The 20,235-nt window shown below is 41.9% G+C and overlaps 1 protein-coding gene and 7 non-coding genes across 8 annotated transcripts in view; 4 read left to right on the top strand and 4 right to left on the bottom strand.

Annotated features, from left to right (window-relative positions):
- Window positions 1-20,235, bottom strand: part of LOC133236007 (uncharacterized) — a 70,005-nt gene that overhangs the window by 14,698 nt on the left and 35,072 nt on the right. The gene's annotated exons all lie outside the window — the stretch shown is intronic.
- On the top strand, window positions 2,084-2,165 carry TRNAS-AGA (transfer RNA serine (anticodon AGA)). The gene has a single exon. It is a non-coding gene; the product is annotated as a tRNA-Ser (tRNA).
- On the top strand, window positions 5,381-5,452 carry TRNAM-CAU (transfer RNA methionine (anticodon CAU)). The gene has a single exon. It is a non-coding gene; the product is annotated as a tRNA-Met (tRNA).
- TRNAS-AGA (transfer RNA serine (anticodon AGA)) lies at window positions 7,561-7,642 on the bottom strand. Its single transcript has one exon. It is a non-coding gene; the product is annotated as a tRNA-Ser (tRNA).
- Window positions 10,703-10,785, top strand: TRNAS-UGA (transfer RNA serine (anticodon UGA)). The gene has a single exon. It is a non-coding gene; the product is annotated as a tRNA-Ser (tRNA).
- TRNAQ-CUG (transfer RNA glutamine (anticodon CUG)) lies at window positions 12,919-12,990 on the bottom strand. Its single transcript has one exon. It is a non-coding gene; the product is annotated as a tRNA-Gln (tRNA).
- TRNAS-AGA (transfer RNA serine (anticodon AGA)) lies at window positions 16,317-16,398 on the bottom strand. Its single transcript has one exon. It is a non-coding gene; the product is annotated as a tRNA-Ser (tRNA).
- TRNAR-UCU (transfer RNA arginine (anticodon UCU)) lies at window positions 20,031-20,118 on the top strand. Its single transcript is given in 2 exon segments — window positions 20,031-20,067; window positions 20,083-20,118. It is a non-coding gene; the product is annotated as a tRNA-Arg (tRNA).

Here is a 20,235-nt window from a genome sequence, read left to right as displayed (position 1 = left end):
CTCCTGTTTCAGCATCAGGAGCATTGTCAAACCTCCAGAGTTTCTATTTCTAGGAAGGCAGAGGCCAGAAAGTCCATGAGCCTCCTTCACCATGTCTTTTTACATTTGTTTCCGTTATGGGAATCATTCATCTCTGATTGGCTGACTTGCTGTCCTTAAAGTCAAGGTGCAGCCTTAAAGTCAAGATAGAATTCCTCAAATGTAAAACTGATTATTGCTTATCCAGTGTTGTCACTCCCAGGTTCTTCACCTCCTAAAATCCTGTGCATCCTTAAAGATTGCCTGTCTATGTCTCCTCCTTTGAAAAGCCCTCAAGTTCCATCCTTCATTCCCCTTCTTCAGTGCCCCTTATAGTGTCTTTGCCATAACATTGTTTAAGAAAATGCAATGGTAATATTAGTGCTTCCATATATCTTTGTTTATATGTCTCATATGAAACTACTTCTGTATTTATCATTCTGCCTGCTAGCATATGTGTTTTTGAAGAAATGAACTGGTTAAGTCATCACTTTAGATTACGTAAGCTAATGTAGTAGAAACAAATCCCATTTATGAATCTAACTGCTGTGTGTCCTTTAAATAGTACATCCCTTTAGCGCATCCTTTCATCTCTTTTGTTTCCTTGGCATCATTTAAGAGTCTCAAAAAAGTAATTGGTTGGTTAATCCATTATTTTCCTTAAATATTTTATGAATTTTTGGTATTTCTTTTGCTACATCTGTTAGTCTTTCAGAAGCAACAGAACATCCTAAATTAAATGCTACTATGAGACATCTATGACTTTGAAATGAAAAGTGGCAGCAGCAGTAAATGGAAATTGGAAAAACAGAATTCAGAATATTCATTAAGAATTAAGAGAACTAAAGTTGTCTAGCATCTGTTTCCCTTTAGCATGCTTCCTTTTTCAACAAGAAAGGGAGACTATCACAAATCAAGGGCTTCTCAGTGAAAATCTTAGAGTAAGGATTGAAAGGGAACTGAGATAGAGGTTCTAATAACCTTTGGTTGAACAAGGTTCCATTCCATTCTGTTGGACCTACATATGTTTCATTCTAGTGTCCCAAATGTGCACTGAAACCCACACCCATTATCCCTCTGAAAAAGGGATGCTCTAAGAACTGGTTTGACGGGGATTATAGCTTCAGGCATGGGTGAACTTTGGCTTCCTAATTGACAAAATTGAGGTTAATGACTCACATAGCCATATTTCAAAGGTGATATTTATTCAGCAACTTTTTGCTTAATTACAGTTTAGTAACATTTGTTAGTTAAAAATGTTTATTCGTTGAAAATAGGTTTTGTAACATAAAGGAGACTCTTCAATGCAGAGGGTTCTTAGTCTTGTGTCTATGTTCTCTAACAGTATTTATGAATCCCTGACATGGTTTCTACAGTTGTTAGTTTTGAGTCAGGGCCAATCTCTCTGTGACAAGGTGAACAAGTTTTATTTTACCATGGGATTTTGAGGCAAAAAATAATTTGAGTCTCTGTCTTAATAACTGCACAACCATCAAATGAGAACAATTTGTTAACTCTATTTTGTTGTTTTGGGAACACATAAAATGACTGTGAAAAGATATGTGGGCTCCAAATTCCTTCTAACTGTCTTAATAGATTTGTCTGACATGAACCTAACATCTGTCTTCCCAATGACGAAGTCTCACTACTATACCAGGGAAGAAAGTTTTATTGAAAATCACTATCCTCACTGTGTGTGGACTTAAGTTCTAGTGTGTTTGTTTCTTTTAATCATTGTTAATTACATGTAATTGTGAAGGGAATATTAAAGTTTGTTCCACTTTGTGGTCTATTTCATGAATCTCCACCAGAGGCTGACAGAGCAGACACTGATCTCACTCCAATAACCCATCAAATGAGGTCTCTTTCCAGTTCTGAGGATAATGTTTTCCCTGGTAATATGGTGTAACAGCATGATAGTCACTCAAATGACATCAAAGACTGGTCACATTGACTGCCAATATACTTTCTGATATGTGACTCAATCTTTTTGGTATGTGATTTAATTTTATGAAAGCTAAGCTTCAGCATGGCTATTTATTCTCATAGCATGTTGTCTTATTGTGTAGTCGTGGCCGAGTGGTTAAGGCGATGGACTAGAAATCCATTGGGGTCTCCCCGCGCAGGTTCGAATCCTGCCGACTACGTGGTAGTTACTTATGAACTAATTACTTCTTAATACTATGCTTTTTGACAAATTCTGGAGTTGCAAGTCCAAACACAAACAGGAACTCTAACCAAGATGCAGGCAGTTACTACCCTTTCCAGCTTATAATCCTGCAATTAACCCACCCTTGCCAGAAAAAACCAAGTCATAATTGTTGCATTTTTCCAATAGGTGTGACCTGAATCCTAATATATTTTCTTTTCCCCTGAGAAGAGTCTGAACTTCAGAGACACCTTGGTGTTTCCTGCTTTCAAAATCCTACTTGCTTCTCCATGAAATTTTTACCTTTTCAGGGATTTCTTTTCTCATATGTAACTAAAACCTGTGTATTTCTAACACACATATTTTTATCTGTCTAAGGGAAATCGATCAATAACTCCATGCTTGCTTCACACAACTCCAGCATGTTTTTGGGGTAAAGAGCCAGAAGTATATGCTATCTAAAGAAAGCAAAATTCTTGACTGGAAAACTATCTCTACCAAAAGGCAGTGATCAACTGATACAAAGTTTATTTTCCTTGCCTATTAAGAATTTTAATATTTATAATAATTAAATATAATAATCATGATATGAAGTTCAAATGATATTGAGAGTATATGCAATGAATAAAATCTATCTTCTATTCATGCTCTAGCTGTTCACTTTCTCTCCACAGTGAAATAAATTTTTGTATAACCTTCCAGAGTATATATTATTATTTTTAATGTATAGTATTCAACCCACTCTTTATTTTAAGCAAATTTTAGCAAACTAATGTTTAGTAATTGTCTTAGTTATTTCATTCCATTAAAAATATATTCTGACCTCTACAAAATATACCCAATTGATTTTTTGACAATAGTACAAAAAAAAAAAAAAATCACTGGAAGAGAGAGAGAGAGAGAGAGCCTTTTCAACAAATGGTGCATTCATAGGCAAAAACAAAAACCTTTTTTTGATTTGATCTAGACCTCATTCCATATATAAAATTAGAATAAATCACAAACTAAAATGTAAAACTATAAAACTTTCAGAGAATAACATAGGAGATCTTCAGAATCTTCGTAGTTTAGACTTGATACCAAAGCCCAATCGTTAAAGGGAAAAAACTGGACCTCATCAAAATTTAAAATTTTACTCCACAAAAAGACACCATTGGACTTCCCTGGTGTCTCAGAGGTAAAGAATCTGCCTGCCAACGCAGAAGACATGGGTTCAACCTGTGATACAGAAAGATTCCACATGCCGCAGAGCAACTAAGCCCACACCACTATTGAGCCTGTTCTCCAGAGCCCAGGAGCCTCAAGTACTGAGCCCATATGCCGCAACTACTGAAGTCCAGCACTCTAGAATCCATGCTCTGCAACAAGAGAATCCACCACAGTAAGAAGCCTGTGGACTGCAATTAAAGGGTAGCCCATGGCTCACTGCAACTAGAGAAAGCCGGAGCAGAAATGAAGACCCAGCACGGCCAAAAACAAATAAATAAACAAAATTATTATTTTTTTAAGACACTATTAAGGGGTTGAAAAAACAAGCTGCAAATTGGGAGGAAATGTTTGCACACCACATACCTGACAAAAGACAGTATCTTGCAAATGCACAAGAATTCTGGAAACAACAAATTTTTTAAAAACCTCAACAATCCAATTAGAACATGGATAGAAGACACGAAGAGACATTTCACTAATGGGGACAGATGGATGGCAAATCAGCATGTGATTAGGAACTTGGGCAGAGATTTTGACAGGGCAAAACTGGCTCTAGCAATGGCAAAGTCCCTAGCCATAATGGTGTTACAGCTTTCCTACATCTGAAGCTTTCAGGTCTGGGCTTAAACCTTTCCATTTCTGAGAAAGTGACTGAAGCACAGGTGCATAGGCCAAGCGAACCTCTTCCAGAAGAAGACTGTATTCTGTTAATGCTGACAGGAGAATATTGGCAGTGGATACAGATATAGAAGTGATGACCCCTGCCTCCTCACTGAGACATTGTCTTGGGTTGCCAACACTAGGTCTGAAGCTTCTGTGGCAAAGAAGAAGGAAAAGAGCAGAAACTCCGAGAATCTAATGGAGATAAGGCAAGCGATCTGCAAAATTCAGAAGTGAAGTGAAGTGAAGTCGCTCAGTCGTGTCTGACTCTTTGCGACCCCATCGACTGTAGCCAACCAGGCTTCTCCGTCCATAGGTTTTTCCAGGCAAGAGTACGGGAGTGGGTTGCCATTTCCTTCTCCAGCAAAATTCAGAAGAGAATATATAAAGGATGAAGGACAGCTCAAGGAGGAAAACCAGTCAGCACCTTCTGAGGTTTGACTTCTTGCTGCCACAAACCATGCCTGCCTCAGGGAAAGCTTGTCCCATAGTTGGTGGCAAAATCCTCATTGCAGAAAAGGGCCTTGTCCCTACACTTGGTGGGAGCTTTCGTTTTCAGTTCAGGACCTATTGAGTCCCTGGGGGACTATCTTAATTCCTAAGTCTCTCAGTTTCTGAGCAATGAGACCATGTTCAAACAAACTTGCCATATGACTAGACCTCTGAAAATAAAAGAGCTAGATGACTCCAGGTTGGGGTGTGGAGGGAAGGAGTCACAGTTGGCTCTGAACCTCGCAAGAAGGGGAATTTGGCAAAATGGAGCCTTATTTCGGAGTCTCCAATAATCAAGAGCAACAGAGCAAGAGAAATCTGTGTAGCACCCAGGAAGGGGGAGTAACTTAAGCTAAACACGAGATATTGTCCACTTTTACCTGATAAATCTAAGTATGAGCTTGGAAGGAGGGAAAGAAGAAAAAAAGAAGAAAGACAGGACCAAGAGGAAATCCAGAGGAAAGGGCTTTGGGTGAGGGAGAAACTGACTCTTGAAAGGTTTTAAAAGGCTTTGCTGAGTTCTTGTTCTGGAAAGCTGACATTCTAGCCATCATTATTCCTTACCTACCTGTCATAATTCCTGATCCAAAGGGAATGATTGTCATCCTCTTGAAGAAAGAAAGGGTTGAAGATTTGTGAGGACTGCAAACTAGAGATCGTGTGACATTAATATTTTGAGAATGACACAGACTATAAGGGCCAGAAAGAAAGCGAAAAGCATAGAGGAAACAGATGGAGAAAGAGAATGGTGAAAAGAGGACAGAGAAAGTGACAGTATTAAACTTGGAGGTGTTGGGGAAATGCGAAAGAATCAAGGTTGAAAAATATTCCCTAGCACCTCCCATTAACATAAGCAGAGTGGCGCAGCGGAAGCGTGCTGGGCCCATAACCCAGAGGTCGATGGATCGAAACCATCCTCTGCTATGTGTGGTCATCTTTTTCGTCAAGAGTACTTCACCTACTGAAACATTCGCAAAGCAGAAACTAGACAAAAGCCACCAGAAAAAACAAAGCCATCAGAGATGATCTCACGACCATTCTTACCCTCTGGGCTTCCTGGGACAGGAATATCTTATTTTCTCTGCTCCAGCTGTCTTCAGAAGCCTACAGAATAATGGCAAGCACTACCTAGTCTTAACTTGTCTTCCACTTCAGCTGTCTACTCCCTCACTGCTTGCTTGACTCTCTCTTAGAGAGGCTCAAAAAACATATGTTGAATCCAAGAAGCTTTACATATAACCATGGCCACACTCATTTCTTCAACTGCTGGTCATTCCAGTATCTGAATGGGATGAAGTCAAGATAAACTGTGGAAGAAAAACATTAGAGAGAGACCTCGAATGATGGGGAATCTCCACCTGTTGGGCAGAAGCAGAGGTGGATTTATATGATTCCACCTTGTCCTAGAGGAAGGAACACAAAGGAGAAAGTATCCAGTTGAGAGATGCTGGGTAACAGCAGAAGGGGGAAAGGAGCAGACAGAAGAGGGAAAAAGAATGGAAGACAACGACAAAGGAGATGAAAGTGTTGGTGGACAAAAGGGAAGACATAAGAAGAGAGATGAAGAAGGAAATGGCAACCCACTCCAGTGGGCCTAGGAAAACCCATGGACAAAGGAGCCTGGTGGGCAACAGTCCAGGGGGTCACAAAGAATTGATTATGGCTTAACAACTAAACAACAGCAGCGACAACAAATGAGAGAGAAGGAAAGGAGGAGCAGTTGAGTGGAAGTTCAGGAAAGGAAGGAAAAAGTACAGAATTGAGACCACACGGAGTTTGAAGGAGATGGTCCTCACCAAATTGAAACAAAAATAACTTCAAGCTCCGTTTATCTGGTTTCAGGTATGGGACCAGGAGGGAACTTGGCACCTGAACCTAGGACTTCCTGACCTGCCACTACATATGTAAAGGAGATCAAGCAAATACTTCGTGCTTGGGTCTCTTCATCAGCTGTGTGCTCCTTCGTCCTCAAGTGACCACCAGTTTTCCTCTGCAAATTTTATATAACTTGGGTCTGGTTCTTTTCTCCTGATTTTTTTTTCCTTTTCTCCTGATTATGCAGAGGTAAAACGCACCCCCATGGTACAAGTGCAGCCTTTGATTCCAGAAATAAAGCCCCAGAATCAATCTCACCCTAAATACTCAGACTGACTTTGATGGATGACCCTGCACTTTCGCTTATTTGTCATCAATAATGCAGGGATCAACAATGTTCTGCTTAGCTGCCACTGATTCCCCTATGACCAAGGCCTGGAGTGGATTAGAAATTACCAAGACTTGCTGATTTATTTCCATATTTTCCTTCATGGATTATTTTTGATTTCCACCCCACCAGGTATGACCCACTGGATAATCACTGGATGACCTGGATCACTGCCCACCAGAGAATATCTGGGGACTCAGTAAGTTAAGAGTAAGAAAAAAGTACAACTGGCAGATCCATCTACAGGCATACCCATCACTGCTTTTGGGCCCCAGGACAAGTCCACCAGATGTAATGTCATCGTCCTTATCTAGTTGGATCACCAAGGAAATGGTTTTACTTAAGTTCTTTAGTTGTGTAGTGGTTTGCTTATTAATATCCATTTTGGATTCCCCACTTGGCAACCATAACTTTAACTTTCACTTGCATTTCATCCAAGATTTCATGGAGTTTCCTTTTGTATGTGAACAAGGACGAAGAGGACCCCTGATATGGGTGAGGTTCTTTGAGCAAGGAAATGCTCGTTTCAAGTTTTTTTCCTTAAGAAAGCCTGTTTGCCTTGAATCACAGGAAAACGGAAGGCATCACCAAAGCCCTGACTCTCCTAGGGAGAAAAGAAAACACCATTAGGGGTATGGTAGAATTTCTTAAAGTTAATAATAGTAGTAAGACCCCCATGCTGTTTGGGGCGCCATCCGAATGCTCATGCCTTTCCCCAGCAGCCATAAAGAGCCAGGTTGGAGAACAAACCTTCTCACTTTAAGACACGGGCATTCTTCCCCAACTGGCTATGCCTCAATAGGATTAACCTCTCCCTGGGGAAAGGTACCGTAGTCGGCAGGATTCGAACCTGCGCGGGGAAACCCCAATGGATTTCTAGTCCATCGCCTTAACCACTCGGCCACGACTACTTGGCAATTGTGCTGACTACTTGGCAATTGAGCTGTATCTTTACATGACTAAACAGTACAGAATAAAGTTCTTTTCAAAGAAATTTTCTACCAGAAAGTGTATTCGTATTAAGTGAAATTGCTTACTCTTTGACATCATTTAGTCGAATATCTCGCTACTGTGGCAAACCGGCAAGTAACACTTTCTCCTCAGTCTGGAAGGACCCCTTATTCTGATAGTCTGATAGAAGGCGCCTGTGAAGAAGGCTGACCGACGAAGAATTGATGCTTTTGAACTGTGGTGTTGGAGAAGACTCTTGAGAGTCCCTTGGACTGCAAGGAGGTCCAACCAGTCCATTCTGAAGGAGATCAGCCCTGGGATTTCTTTGGAAGGAATGATGCTAAAGCTGAAACTCCAGTACTTTGGCCACCTCATGTGAAGACTTGACTCATTGGAAAAGACTCTGATGCTGGGAGTGTTTGGGGGCAGGAAGAGAAGGGGACGACAGAGGATGAGATGGCTGGATGGCATCACTGACTCGATGGACGTGAGTCTCAGTGAACTCTGGGAGTTGGTGATGGATAGGAAGGCCTGGCGTGCTGCGATTCATGGGGTCGCAAAGAGTCGGACGCGACTGAGCGACTGATCTGATCTGATCTGAGCGAGTTCACTTTCACTTTTCACTTTCATGCATTGGTGAAGGAAATGGCAACCCACTCCAGTGTTCTTGCCTGGAGAATCCCAGGGATGGGGAAGCCTGGTGGGCTGCCGTTTATGGGGTCGCACAGAGTCGGACACGACTGAAGCGACTTAGCAGCAGCAGCAAGTAGAAGACATTCTGAGAGACCAGCTTCCTGCTGTCAGCTTCTGATGGGGATCCACGAGATACATACACTCATCACTAAATAACAAATAAATTAATAAAAGACATTGTTATACCTTTTGCTTACAAAACTGGATGATTACTTTACATTGTAAAAGGCAACAACAAAAAAATTAACTTGTAATCCTGCACAAATTAACCCAGAAACCAGCCCTAGCAATATTTTGAAGTATTCCTTCTCTATTCTCAGTATTTCATATGCAAAAATTGTGCATAGTTGAAGTCATGTTCATTTCATTCTGCTCTTGTCAATGAACATTACATTATAAATATTTTCCCAGAATAATTACAAAGTCTTCCCAAATTTTGTTTTACTGACATTGTAATGATCAATTACACAGATAAAACAAAAATATTTAAACAGTTATCTCTTTTTAATGCCTTTTATTTGCTATTACAATGAGAAATAAAAATAAATATTTTTATGCAGTACATGTTTCTCTTTGTTAAGATTATTTCCCTAAGAGAGTACTTCTCAAACTTCGATGGGCATCAGAACCACCTAGAGGGCTTTTTATTAAAACAGACTGCTGCATCTCCCCTTACCTGCCCGCCCCACTCCTAGCAAGTTTTTAATTCTGTAGATCTGAATCCAAGTCCAAGAATTTGTATTTCTCACAAGTTCCCAAGTGGTGCACACTCTGCTGGTTGGGGGCGATACTTTGATTAGACCATTCAAGGACAATAAACTTCAAAATAAATTTACTATGTTAAAGGTTATAAACCGTTTACGAGTCTAGATGGATGTATATATAGCAAGTGCCTTAATAGCAAGACCAAATAACATTTGCAAGAATATGGTAAGAGGAATATAACTCTTACTATGTTAAACAGATGGTTTCTTTTAACTCCCAGCGAAGTACATTCCACCTCAGTCATGGTGATCATGTTCTTTTCATAGTTGAAATTCTCTCTACTAGTTTATGCCCCAGCGAAACACTTCATTCCTAGAACTCAGAGATAAAGTCCTTGGTTTTGAAGAGATTCCCTTGGACTGCAAGATCAAACCAGTCAATCCTAAAGGAAATCAATCTTGAATATTCATTAGAAGGACTACCGCTGAAGCTGAAGCTCCAGTACTGTGGCCACCTGATGCGAAGAGCAGATTCATTAGAAAAGACCGTGATGCTCGGAAGGATTAAAGGCAGGAGGAGAAGGGGACGACAGAGCATGAGCTGGTTGGATGGCATCACTGACTCAATGGACATGAGTTTGAGCAAGCTCCACGAGATGGTAAAGGACAGGGAAGCCTAGTGTGCTGTAGTCCATGGGGTGGCAAAGAGTTGGATACGACTGAGCTACTGAAAAACATTTCCATGAAAAGGAATCAGAGCCAAGTCTCCCCTTCATTATCACATTCTCATAAAGCAGATAGTCTCTGACTCAAGAGTCAACTTTATTAATTTAGCTGGATTTTTTTCCCCTAACATTTACGCGTTTTCATGTATTTTTGCGTTGTTCTGCATTGAAAGGGACCAAGAATGTCCTCCGGCAGAAATCGTATCCTTGGGAAACCTGTACTGAGTGCCTCCCTTTTCCCCAGGCTCCGGAGGCTGAAGGCTTAGGTAGTTTGGGAATTGTCTCACGGCCTTCACTAGGATGACACAAGTGACCTTCAAAGGAAGGAATTCAGAACCTTGTCTTTTCAAGTTAGAACAGAAATTGCTCAGTTCCCCCCACCCCCCACCCCCAACCTCTCACTCTGAATTGTCGCGGTAAAATGATTTTAATCGTTCTTTTGGAAGCACAAGTCAGTTTGATGCCATGGAAGAGATTCCTGATTTAGATTTTAAACCTGAAAGTAAATACAGATGACCACCCCCACCCCGCACCTCCAATTCTCGCATTTTCCCTTTATTCGAGTTCCTTCTCCCATTAGTATTTGCGACTGGAGGTTGTTTGAAACTAACTCTAAAGACAAAGCTCCCCTTCTGCAGGTTCCCGAGAATTAGGAGTGATCGTGCGTGTCCGCGATTGTCAGCGGCTAGTGGACAAGCTCCAGCATCCAGGAAGATCTAGTCCTTTGTCTAGGAGCTTTTTATTGAATTACATCACCAGCTGCTTCTTGATTTGCTCTCTTTCATACACGAGGGAGAGACCTGGACAGGGCTAAGAAACTTTTTGTTATCAGACCAACTGTTGCAGAACTTGCCACTAACTAGTTTTCACTTTGGCCTACAAGAGAAGCAGTAAGTCAGTAGTCGTGGCCGAGTGGTTAAGGCGATGGACTTGAAATCCATTGGGGGGCTCCCCGCGCAGGTTCGAATCCTGTCGACTACGGTTTTAGTGGGCATTCTACAGAGTTAACACCAACTCAGACGACGTCGCAGCCATACTGCAGTCCGTCTTGCTGTTAAAAGCATCATGATATACTCATTAACTGGAGAAGGCAATGGCACCCCACTCCAGTACTCTTGCCTGGAAAATCCCCTGGATGGAGGAGCCTGGTGGGCTGCAGTCCATAGGGTTGCAAAGAGTCGGACACGACTGAGCGTCTTCACTTTCACTTTTCACTTTCATGCATTGGAGAAGGAAATGGCAACCCACTCCAGTGTTCTTGCCTGGAGAATCCCAGAGTCAGGGGAGCCTGGTGGGCTGCCGTCAGTGGGGTCGCACCGAGTCAGACACGACTGAAGCGATTTAGCAGCAGCAGCATACTCATTAACTACTGTTGACTCGTCACTATGGTCAACTCACAGAATGCTGGGGTTCATGTAAAGCAAGATGCACTATAAGCATGAGCCCTGTAATATTTATATTTCCATTTGGTATATGTACTGTGTGATGGCAACAACATATGCAATAAAAACAGAGCTTTACAGTTACAGAGTAGACATCTTTTGCATTTTCATCTGGGAATATGTATCTATAAGTAGAAAGAATAAAGCAAACTAAAATTTTGAGCAAAGTAAAAATGATCTGTTTATATGGATAATGGAGTATGAAGAGTAGATTCCACATTCTGTGAAGGTCAAAGGAATGTAATGAGACCGTTAAGTAGTGTTTTCTCTGTACAGTGTTTGCAAAAAAAAAAAAAAGAAAAAAAAACAAATTAATATAGGTGCATAGAGTCTTAAAGTTAGTGGCACACTGTGAGAGAGAAAATCAGCACTCTGGTTTTGAACAAAGGAGTGTGTTTTACACGTCGAAGCAGGAACTTTACAGAACTCATTATGAAGGAGAGCTTAGACATGAATGTTTGAATAAGTGCTTTACACAAAGGGCTAATGTTGAGAAGCAGCAGATACTATATAAGATCAGTATATGGGAGCAGAATCTTCATATGTGTTAGTTGTAAGAAAAAAAAAATTGCTTTAAAATCTCCCACACAACCTGGTATCATAGTAAGACTATGTAGGGGTGGGGGTGGAATCTTCCCAGCCTTTATGCTATGCTAAGTCACTTCAGTTGTGTCCAACTCTGTGTGACCCCATAGACGGCAGCCACCAGGCTCCCCCGTCCCTGGGATTCTCCAGGAAAGAACACTGGAGTGGGTTGCCATTTCCTTCTCCATCCCAGCCTCTAGTTCATGTGAAATGGCTGTAAATGTCTAATCCAAGAAAACAAAGCAAAACAACTCAAACTTCATCCAAGACAAATACTATATTTTAAAAAAAAATCCCGAGTCCACTGCAAAACAGTAAAAGAACAAGTCGTGGGGGGTGGGGGGCGGGGAAGGAAAACTTACACCAAGAATGTAATTAGTAAGGAGTAGTAAGTAGTAAGTAGTAAGCAGTAGTCAATCATTTTATCTCATAAAAGGAGATGTTTGGTATTATGTGTATAGCCCAATGCGCAGATGAATACGGCAATGAAAATGTCATTATGGATTCCCCACCCATTTTAAGCTGAAATAGGTTAAATCTGTAGATATTTTAAAAGTGACTATTGCGTGCTTGTTTACTTAAAGTCACCTACTTTAAGATTTTCCACCTTTAGTTTCCCTCTCTCTCTCACTCTAGGTTCAGTGGCCCTGTGGAAGGGTGGAGGGAGTCAGAAATTGTGCAGGTAGAGATCATGGGCAGAAAAGAAATTTGCTGTTTATATATTCTCCAATACTATTAGATTAATTTACTTCCCACTTTTGAAATATTGAACAATTTCAAATATTCTTTTAGTGTGCACTGAAAGTAAACTTTATTAAAAGAATCCTTATTGCTTTTTATTAGAGTTTTTTTTTTCTAGTCGCAGCAGAGTGCAAGGTTTTTGTTGTCTTGCACTTGTACTTACTTCTGATACTCCTTTTCTTCCTTATAAAATGAACTCCATTAAACCAGAATGGGATTTCACTTCTGCCTCCCCACCCAAATGCTGATGTGTTTGGACTTACAAGAAATAAAATGGGCCAAATTGATTTCGTCAATAGTTGGACAATATTTTTCAGGGGAAAATATCAAGAGACAAAAGGCTGTGAGGTCCCACCGAGACTTGAACTCGGATCGCTGGATTCAGAGTCCAGAGTGCTAACCATTACACCATGGAACCGCCCATGGCACATAGCTCCCCGTAACTGTTGTGATGTGTCACAGTAACTCTGCTAAAACCATTTAGTTTAAACTATCAAAATACTTAGTCTACGTCCACTCACGACACTTGAAAAAAAAATCCTGAGGGATTTAATTTTATTTATTTTTTTTCTCCTTTTTCTTTGGCCAAATACAAGACCCCAAAGAGTGTCCGCTCCCGCCCCCGCCATTAACTCAGAAACTTGGTAGTTCTAGTCCTTGCTTTCTTCTTAAAAAAAAACAAAAACAAAAAAACACACAGAATGAGTATTTTGAACATTTCTTGTATCACCAGCACTGGATTGAACGTGTTATATTCATTGTATGATGTAATACCTTAAAACTCCTCAAGGTATTTTTAGTCTTCATATGACTGGAAAATTGAACCTTTGAGATTTTATAGTTTATCTGTGCCTCTGCTCAGTTTTGGCCATAAATTAATACGTTTCTTCACATAGATTATTTAGTTACCAGGTCCCTTGCCTCTAGGAAAGCAAGCTTTAATGTGTTGATTTCTGGCACATTCACGGAAGAAACCTTGCAAGAGAAGTTAATGTTTTCGAGAAAGTGGAAAAGGTAACACTTGAAACAAAAGTCTGAATTTTGTCAAGTGTAGGGATTGGTGAGGAGCACATCAGAGATTCAATATTTCAAGGTCAAAGACTCATCATACTCTACTTCCTCAAGAGAAAAATGTCCAGTAAAGACTGCCAAATTGTACTAAAGATTTTTCTTACTACTATTCTGCGGACATCTTTTTTTCTTAAACCCAGCGCGCTTCCTTAAAGACTAGGTTTCTGGGGCGGGGTCGGTGGATCCCTTGGCGTCTCGCAAGCAATCTCTAGAGCCCCTTTCATCTCTCCTAGTTTCTTATCTCCGTTCGGCTAAGTTCACCGAGGCCGCCCAGCAGCAAACTTCTGTCGAGATTTCAACAGAACTTTAGCCGAGATGAGCCTTGGAATTTGTGCGGGTGGAATTCCGGGGATGCTGGCTGCTTCCCGTCACCCACTGTCCCCGTGGATGTATGTAGGCATTATTCTACAAATGCATGACTTTCAATTTAACTGAAAGAGACCTGCTCCCGTATATGAGGCGGTGCTGTGACTACCCGGGGAAAACACAGGTCCGCGCTCAGGACTATTCTGATAGTTCAGTGCCAGGCCTCCGATGGCAGCCAGAATGTCACCAAGCATTGCCCTTCATTTCTTGCTCACAGAGGTCCTTGCAGGATGGTGTGCTTGCCCGAGCGTCTGGAGGCAGCAGAATGGAGCTCTCCTGCTAACTGTGATGGAAAAAATTGCAAAGGGGGCCCACTTCTCTCAACATCTTTAAATTCAAGCTCCATAATTTATTAACCCCAATGCGGTAACTTAAGAGGCAAAGTTGCACCCACGCCTGAGGCTGAGATTCTAGTCAAACCAGTTCTGAGTTTCTCTCTTCTCTCAGAGAGGTTATGAGGTTTGGGTTCCTCCTGGGTTTGAGGAGGCCAGAAGTTACACTCTGGTCAGAACCAGTGGATGGAGCCAGACTCATTTTGAAGCACAAGATGATCAGAATCTGCACTGCAGCTTATCCTTAATCTTTACCCAGAGTTTCCCATGAGATAAATTATATTTAAATTGCATTTTCCTTATTTCTTTTGAGGAAGGAAACATAGAAATATCTCTAAGTAGCAGCATTTCTCTTAAGTCTCAATGGCTAGTCTAAAGTTTGCATAAATTAAATAGATTTTTTCCTAGGCCTTTCTTGTTGGAATTGTTCAATTGGTGGAGTTTCCAAGTCATAATTCTTACATAGATCATGGCTTTATCCAGACTGTCTAGCTTCTAGAAATTTAAGAAATTGAGGGAAATTCCAGGAATTGATGGAAGTATCAAGAGAAAGATAAAAATCACAACCATGGTGGGCTTCTTGGTGGTATACTTTTATACAATATACCTCTCTGAAAAGCTAAAAGACACATCAAAAAAAACCCCATAAAACAAAGTAGTGCAAGTCATATAACATACATATATAGAGAACAGTGCACATATCAGCTTCCTGATTCAAACTTTTTCCAAACACACATGAAATTATCTCTATCTTGACATTTTACCAGGCCACAAAGCAAGTCTCCAAAAACACAGCATGATTAGATACATGCTATTATTTCAAAGCAACATAACTACTGAGGCCATAAGCTCCAGGAAAGTTCATGGAAACCCTAGAGCTTTCTGAAGAAATATTGAGTCTATTATATACTCAACGTTTAAAAGTTATGGTTGCCTTATGAGGAAAATAAAGTAATGCATTTTGAAAATGGGGGAGGGGGGAAGCAGCCATCGAAATATCTATCTAATAAAAATGAAAATTTGCATATGCTAAAGTTAATAGCATCCCCCCCCCCCCCCCACAATTACCCAAACCTGGAAACAACCTTGAATAACCAGGTTCTATGGATGGAAGAAGAAATAAACTGTGGTACATTCACTCAATGAAATTCTATTCAACTGCAAAAAGGTGCAAAATTTTAATACATGCAACAACTTGCATAAATCTTAAGGCATGTTCTATCTCATGTGAAAGAAGCTAATCTTAAAAGGTTACATTCTGTATGATTCAATTTCCACAACATTCTCAAAAAAGTCAAACAAGGGAGCAGAAAACATATCTTGTTGTCAACTGCTATGTATAGAAGTAGGAGATGACTATAAAGTGATTACATGGGGAGGTTTATGGATTGATAGGACTTTGCTGTATCCTGATTATGGTAGTGGTTACACGAATAAACTCATATAATTTCAAAAAGCCAATTTTACTCAGTGGCAAATATTTTAATAAAATATGTAAGTGATTTAACATTTCACCCAAGTGTCCCTTTGGGAAGGGAAAACTGAAGACACCCTTGAGCCTTGTATAACGATCGGGTTGGGGAATTACTAGAAAGTGAAAGTGAAGTCGCTCAGTCGTGTCCGACTCTTTGCGACCCCATGGACTGTAGCCTACCAGGCTTCTCTGTCCATGGGATTCTCTAGGCAAGAATACTGGAGTGGGTAAACTTCTGAGAATGTAATCAGAACTAGCTTTGCTTTTTCCCGCAGCACTGCTGCTGCTGCTGCTGCGTCGCTTCAGTCGTGTCCGACTCCGTGCGACCCCAGAGACGGCAGCCCACCAGGCTCCCCAGTCCCTGGGATTCTCCAGGCAAGAACACTGGAGTGGGTTGCCATTTCCTTCTCCAATGCATGAAAGTGAAAAGTGAAAGTGAAGTCGCTCAGTCGTGTCTGACTCTTAGCGACCCTATAGCACTACATAGGTTAAAATTTCCGCCGTAGTCGGCAGGATTCGAACCTGCGCGGGGAGACCCCAATGGATTTCTAGTCCACCGCCTTAACCACTCGGCCACGACTACATGTATGGAAGGAAGTTTTTCATTATAAGAAGATACCTGGTAGACATAAAGACAAGACTTGTGTAGACAAGTGTGTGCAGTGAGTTGGGCAAAAACCCTCAGATGAATGAAAGCTTAGGGGTGTGCGTGTGTGCCCAGTCGTTCAATCGTGTTCGACTCTTTGCAACCCCATAGATTGTAGCCCACCAGGCTTCGGTGTCCATGGGATTTCCCAGGCAAGAACACTGGAGTGGGTTGCCATTTCCTACTCCAAGGGAAAGCTTGGCGAGGGAGGTCAAACTCTCTCCAGCAGCCTCCGACATTTAGGAGCACTTCGATAAGAGTGCTGGAGAAGACAATCCTAAAGGAAATCAACCCTGAATATTCGTTGGAAGGGCTGATGCTGAAGCTGAAGCTCCAATACTTCGGCCGCCTGATGCGAAGAACTGACTCATTGGAAAAGACCCTGATGCTGGGAAAGATTGGAGGCCGAAGAAGGGGACTACAGAGGGTGAGATGGTTGGATGACATCAACAGCTCGATGTACATGAGTTTGAGCAAGCTCCGGGAGTTGGTGATGGACAGGGAAGTCTGGTGTGCTGCAGTCCATGGGGTCACAAAGAGTCGGACACAACTGAGCGACTGAACAATAAAATCTATACAAGTATCTTTGTTTTCAACAAAGTTCAGGTCATCATCAGCTAGGGCCTGCCTCCCTCGGGGATGAGCTGGGTTCGTGCCGGGTGCTGGGGTCTCCGAAATCGAACCAAATTTACTCAGAAGCGAGTTGAAATCAAACTAATCCTTTTAGGCGTGAGTGGGACCAACACTTCTGCTTGAACTTACAGCCTCCTCGATGAATGATATTGTGCTCAACGGGTTTCAGGGAAGGGAATATTCCCTCCGATTTGTGTCTAAGGTGGAAGGAGAGAAAAACGAGGTTGAAAACCTCTGGATCCCCTCACTCGCTGTCCGTCGGTTCCTAACTTAGGCTCACAGTACTACTTGTGTTTGGGAATGTATTTACAGAAGCGAATGCGCTTTCATTTTCCAGATGGGTTAAAAAGAGCTATAGTTTGTCCATGAATTTCTTTTTTCTTTTCTTTTCGAGTGTGTGAGGTCCTAACTGCTTTCTAGAAAATGGATTATGTGGTTCAGTTTGGGGGAGGCAATGCAAAGGCTCATTTCCTCTAAATTAAACCAACATTGCATGTTTCCCATTCTCCTTTTATGTTTGTAACTTTCTGTTCCTTCAGCAGAATCTCCAGACGTTCTACAGAAATGTTTCAGGATAGAATGGCTAAATGTAGATACCAGATCCTAAGATGCATAGATAGACAGGCCCCCATTTTGTGGCCAACAAACTGTTCATAGGTAAGAGGTGTGAGCGGATGAATAGGATGCATCTTGAAAAAGTTGCTAATTGCTTGGATTTAATACATAATATTTAACCAGAAATAACAAAAGTATTCTTTAAATAGAGTTCTATTCAATTCGTCTATCACTGAGAAAGTCTTATGGCGGGTGGGGGGGGGGGGCGGGGATAGATCTAACTGAAGATCACATAATTTACTTTTATCTATATCTAGAAAAGATCAACTAAGCCATGCCTGACAAATGGACGAAATGTGGTCAGGAAAAGCAAATTCACATTGCTCACAGATTCAGAGCATTTCTCATGTGTTTTTCCTTTGGCAATCTGGAAAATTCCTAACCATTTTCTTTAAGAGATTGCCAAATCTGTTTTAAAACTTCATACTCTGCTTGTTCCTGGAGGAATATTTGGGGGGGGGGGGTAAGACTTCTATCCTGAGGGTTCCTAAAATGCTTTTTAAAAATTACAACTTTTCGTTATGAAAAGCAAAAGTAGCCGCGGGCTTCCCTCATTCGGAGAGGGCCTCTGGAAAGTTCTCGCTTCCTTTACTAAAGAGCAGAGAGGTGAGATTTTTCTGAGCGACTAGGAGACAGTCCCGGGATTCTCCTTTTCAACCGGTATTCCCCCTCGAGCAACGTATCGAATAGTCCTTTGGGTCAGGGGAAGGGCAACCCAGGGAACTCTCATCAAAGTCAATCCCTACTTAGCGTCCGATGCTTTCGATGCCTTCATTTCGGGTCCTTCTCCCACTAGCATTTCCACTTCTGAGGCTGCCCTGGAGATGCCGCTCACCTCCGGCCCTCCTTTTCCGCAGCTCCCAAAACTTGGACTCGAACCGACATGCCCTCAAAGACGTGAGGCTGGAGAAGAATGAATAAAGAAACTTGGTCTGATCTACCTATCACTTCCCTAGTCTCTAGGTTGCCGGAAGTTCCGCTGTGGCGCTAAGAGAAAGGTATATGCGCCGACAGGTCCTGGGAGGAGGCGAGCGCGGGGTGAGCACCCGCGGCCCCGAGGAGGGGATAGAGCGAGGGGCTAGAGGGTGGGCTGCGGGTGTGAACGCACAGGCTCTCAATACCCAGGCTCCTAGGCTCTAGGGCTACAAGGACTTTCTCACTCAGCTCAAACTTCAGCTTTTGTCTAACACATCCTTTCTGCTTTGCGTTTTTGCTGACAGTCGGTTCATAGTTCGCGTTTTATCTTGTAATTTTCAGAATAAATTATTTTCATTTCTGATATTATGTGGAGTTGAGAGTTTGAGGGCCGGGAGAAGCTCCTTTCCTGCATTCTTTGTTACTCACTAGTGTGTAGAGTGCTTGAGTGATCTTCAAGCTCCTACCTAGCTCATGTTCTAGTCTCCCCGTGGAAGAGCGGGTCATATTTTTTCTATCATATTGCTCTGTCCTCCCTTGGTAGGGATGACCTGAGATTTCTTCTCTTCCTTCCACAACTCTCCTCCGATATCTCAAGTCACAACTACCCTCCTGCTCCTCGTCAACAAACCTTGGCCTCTCCCGCACTCAGTGACCTCCACTGTTCGCATCCCTTTCTGTCCGCAAAGACTTCAAGCCGCTTATTGACCGACGGTCACTGAGGGAGCCACTGCGACTGGACCATACAGTCTCACAGAAAAGCGGCAGCGAAGAAACAGCCGTCTTTTGCATCTCAACCCAAAGAGTTATCAAAAGAAAATTCCCGAGTTAGAAAACCTGAGATCTTCCCAAAGCTTCCTGGACTCTTTTAAAAACTGTAGCCTTTTCCTTCGAGAGAGAGGGCAACAATGCGGTCACGTTGCTCCATGAGCCCATTGACAAAACAAACGAACTCTTCTTTTTCAGAAAGAACACAAAGATGAACAAGAAGGGCCCCCAGGTCAAGAGAGAGAGAACTCCAGAAGTAAGCAAGAGGAAAGAGAGTAGTGGGGCCCCGCCATGGATTTAAAATATATCCCAACGCCATTTTGCTGGAAGTTCCTCAAATTCCATTTTCGCAAAGTCAACGGTCCCGAGCTTGGGCTTGGAGAGACCAGATGAAATGAGATGTTTTTTGAGTCTTGAACAAACTATTCCTTACTTCGTAAAAACGAATGACAGCAGTCATGGAAAGGCTCAGAAATCCCCCCATGTTGTGCATTGATGTCCCTTACTTTGTCTTGTTTTTATGTTTCTTGAACTTTCACAGTGACTGAAACGTAATAAATCTCCACAAATTATATTTACTGATAACCAAATAAATCACCGACAGTGTTTGGGATCCAGCCAACCCTCCAAAGCCGCCCGGCTCTGTGGCGCAATGGATAGCGCATTGGACTTCTAGCACAGCAGTGAGGCATTCAAAGGTTGCGGGTTCGAGTCCCGCCAGAGTCGCGAGTGTTTTTGTCACCAAGCAGATAACCTTGCCACTCATTGGTGCATTGTTCTATGAATTGGGCGCAGTCTGTGAATTCCAGGTGCTTACATTCCTCACTGCAGTTGATTCCTACT

This window comes from Bos javanicus, chromosome 23 (assembly GCF_032452875.1).
Source record: "Bos javanicus breed banteng chromosome 23, ARS-OSU_banteng_1.0, whole genome shotgun sequence".
Taxonomy (NCBI): Eukaryota; Metazoa; Chordata; class Mammalia; order Artiodactyla; family Bovidae; genus Bos; species Bos javanicus.
Note: the sequence above shows the minus strand (reverse complement) of the source record. Positions and strands in the feature narration are given on the sequence as shown.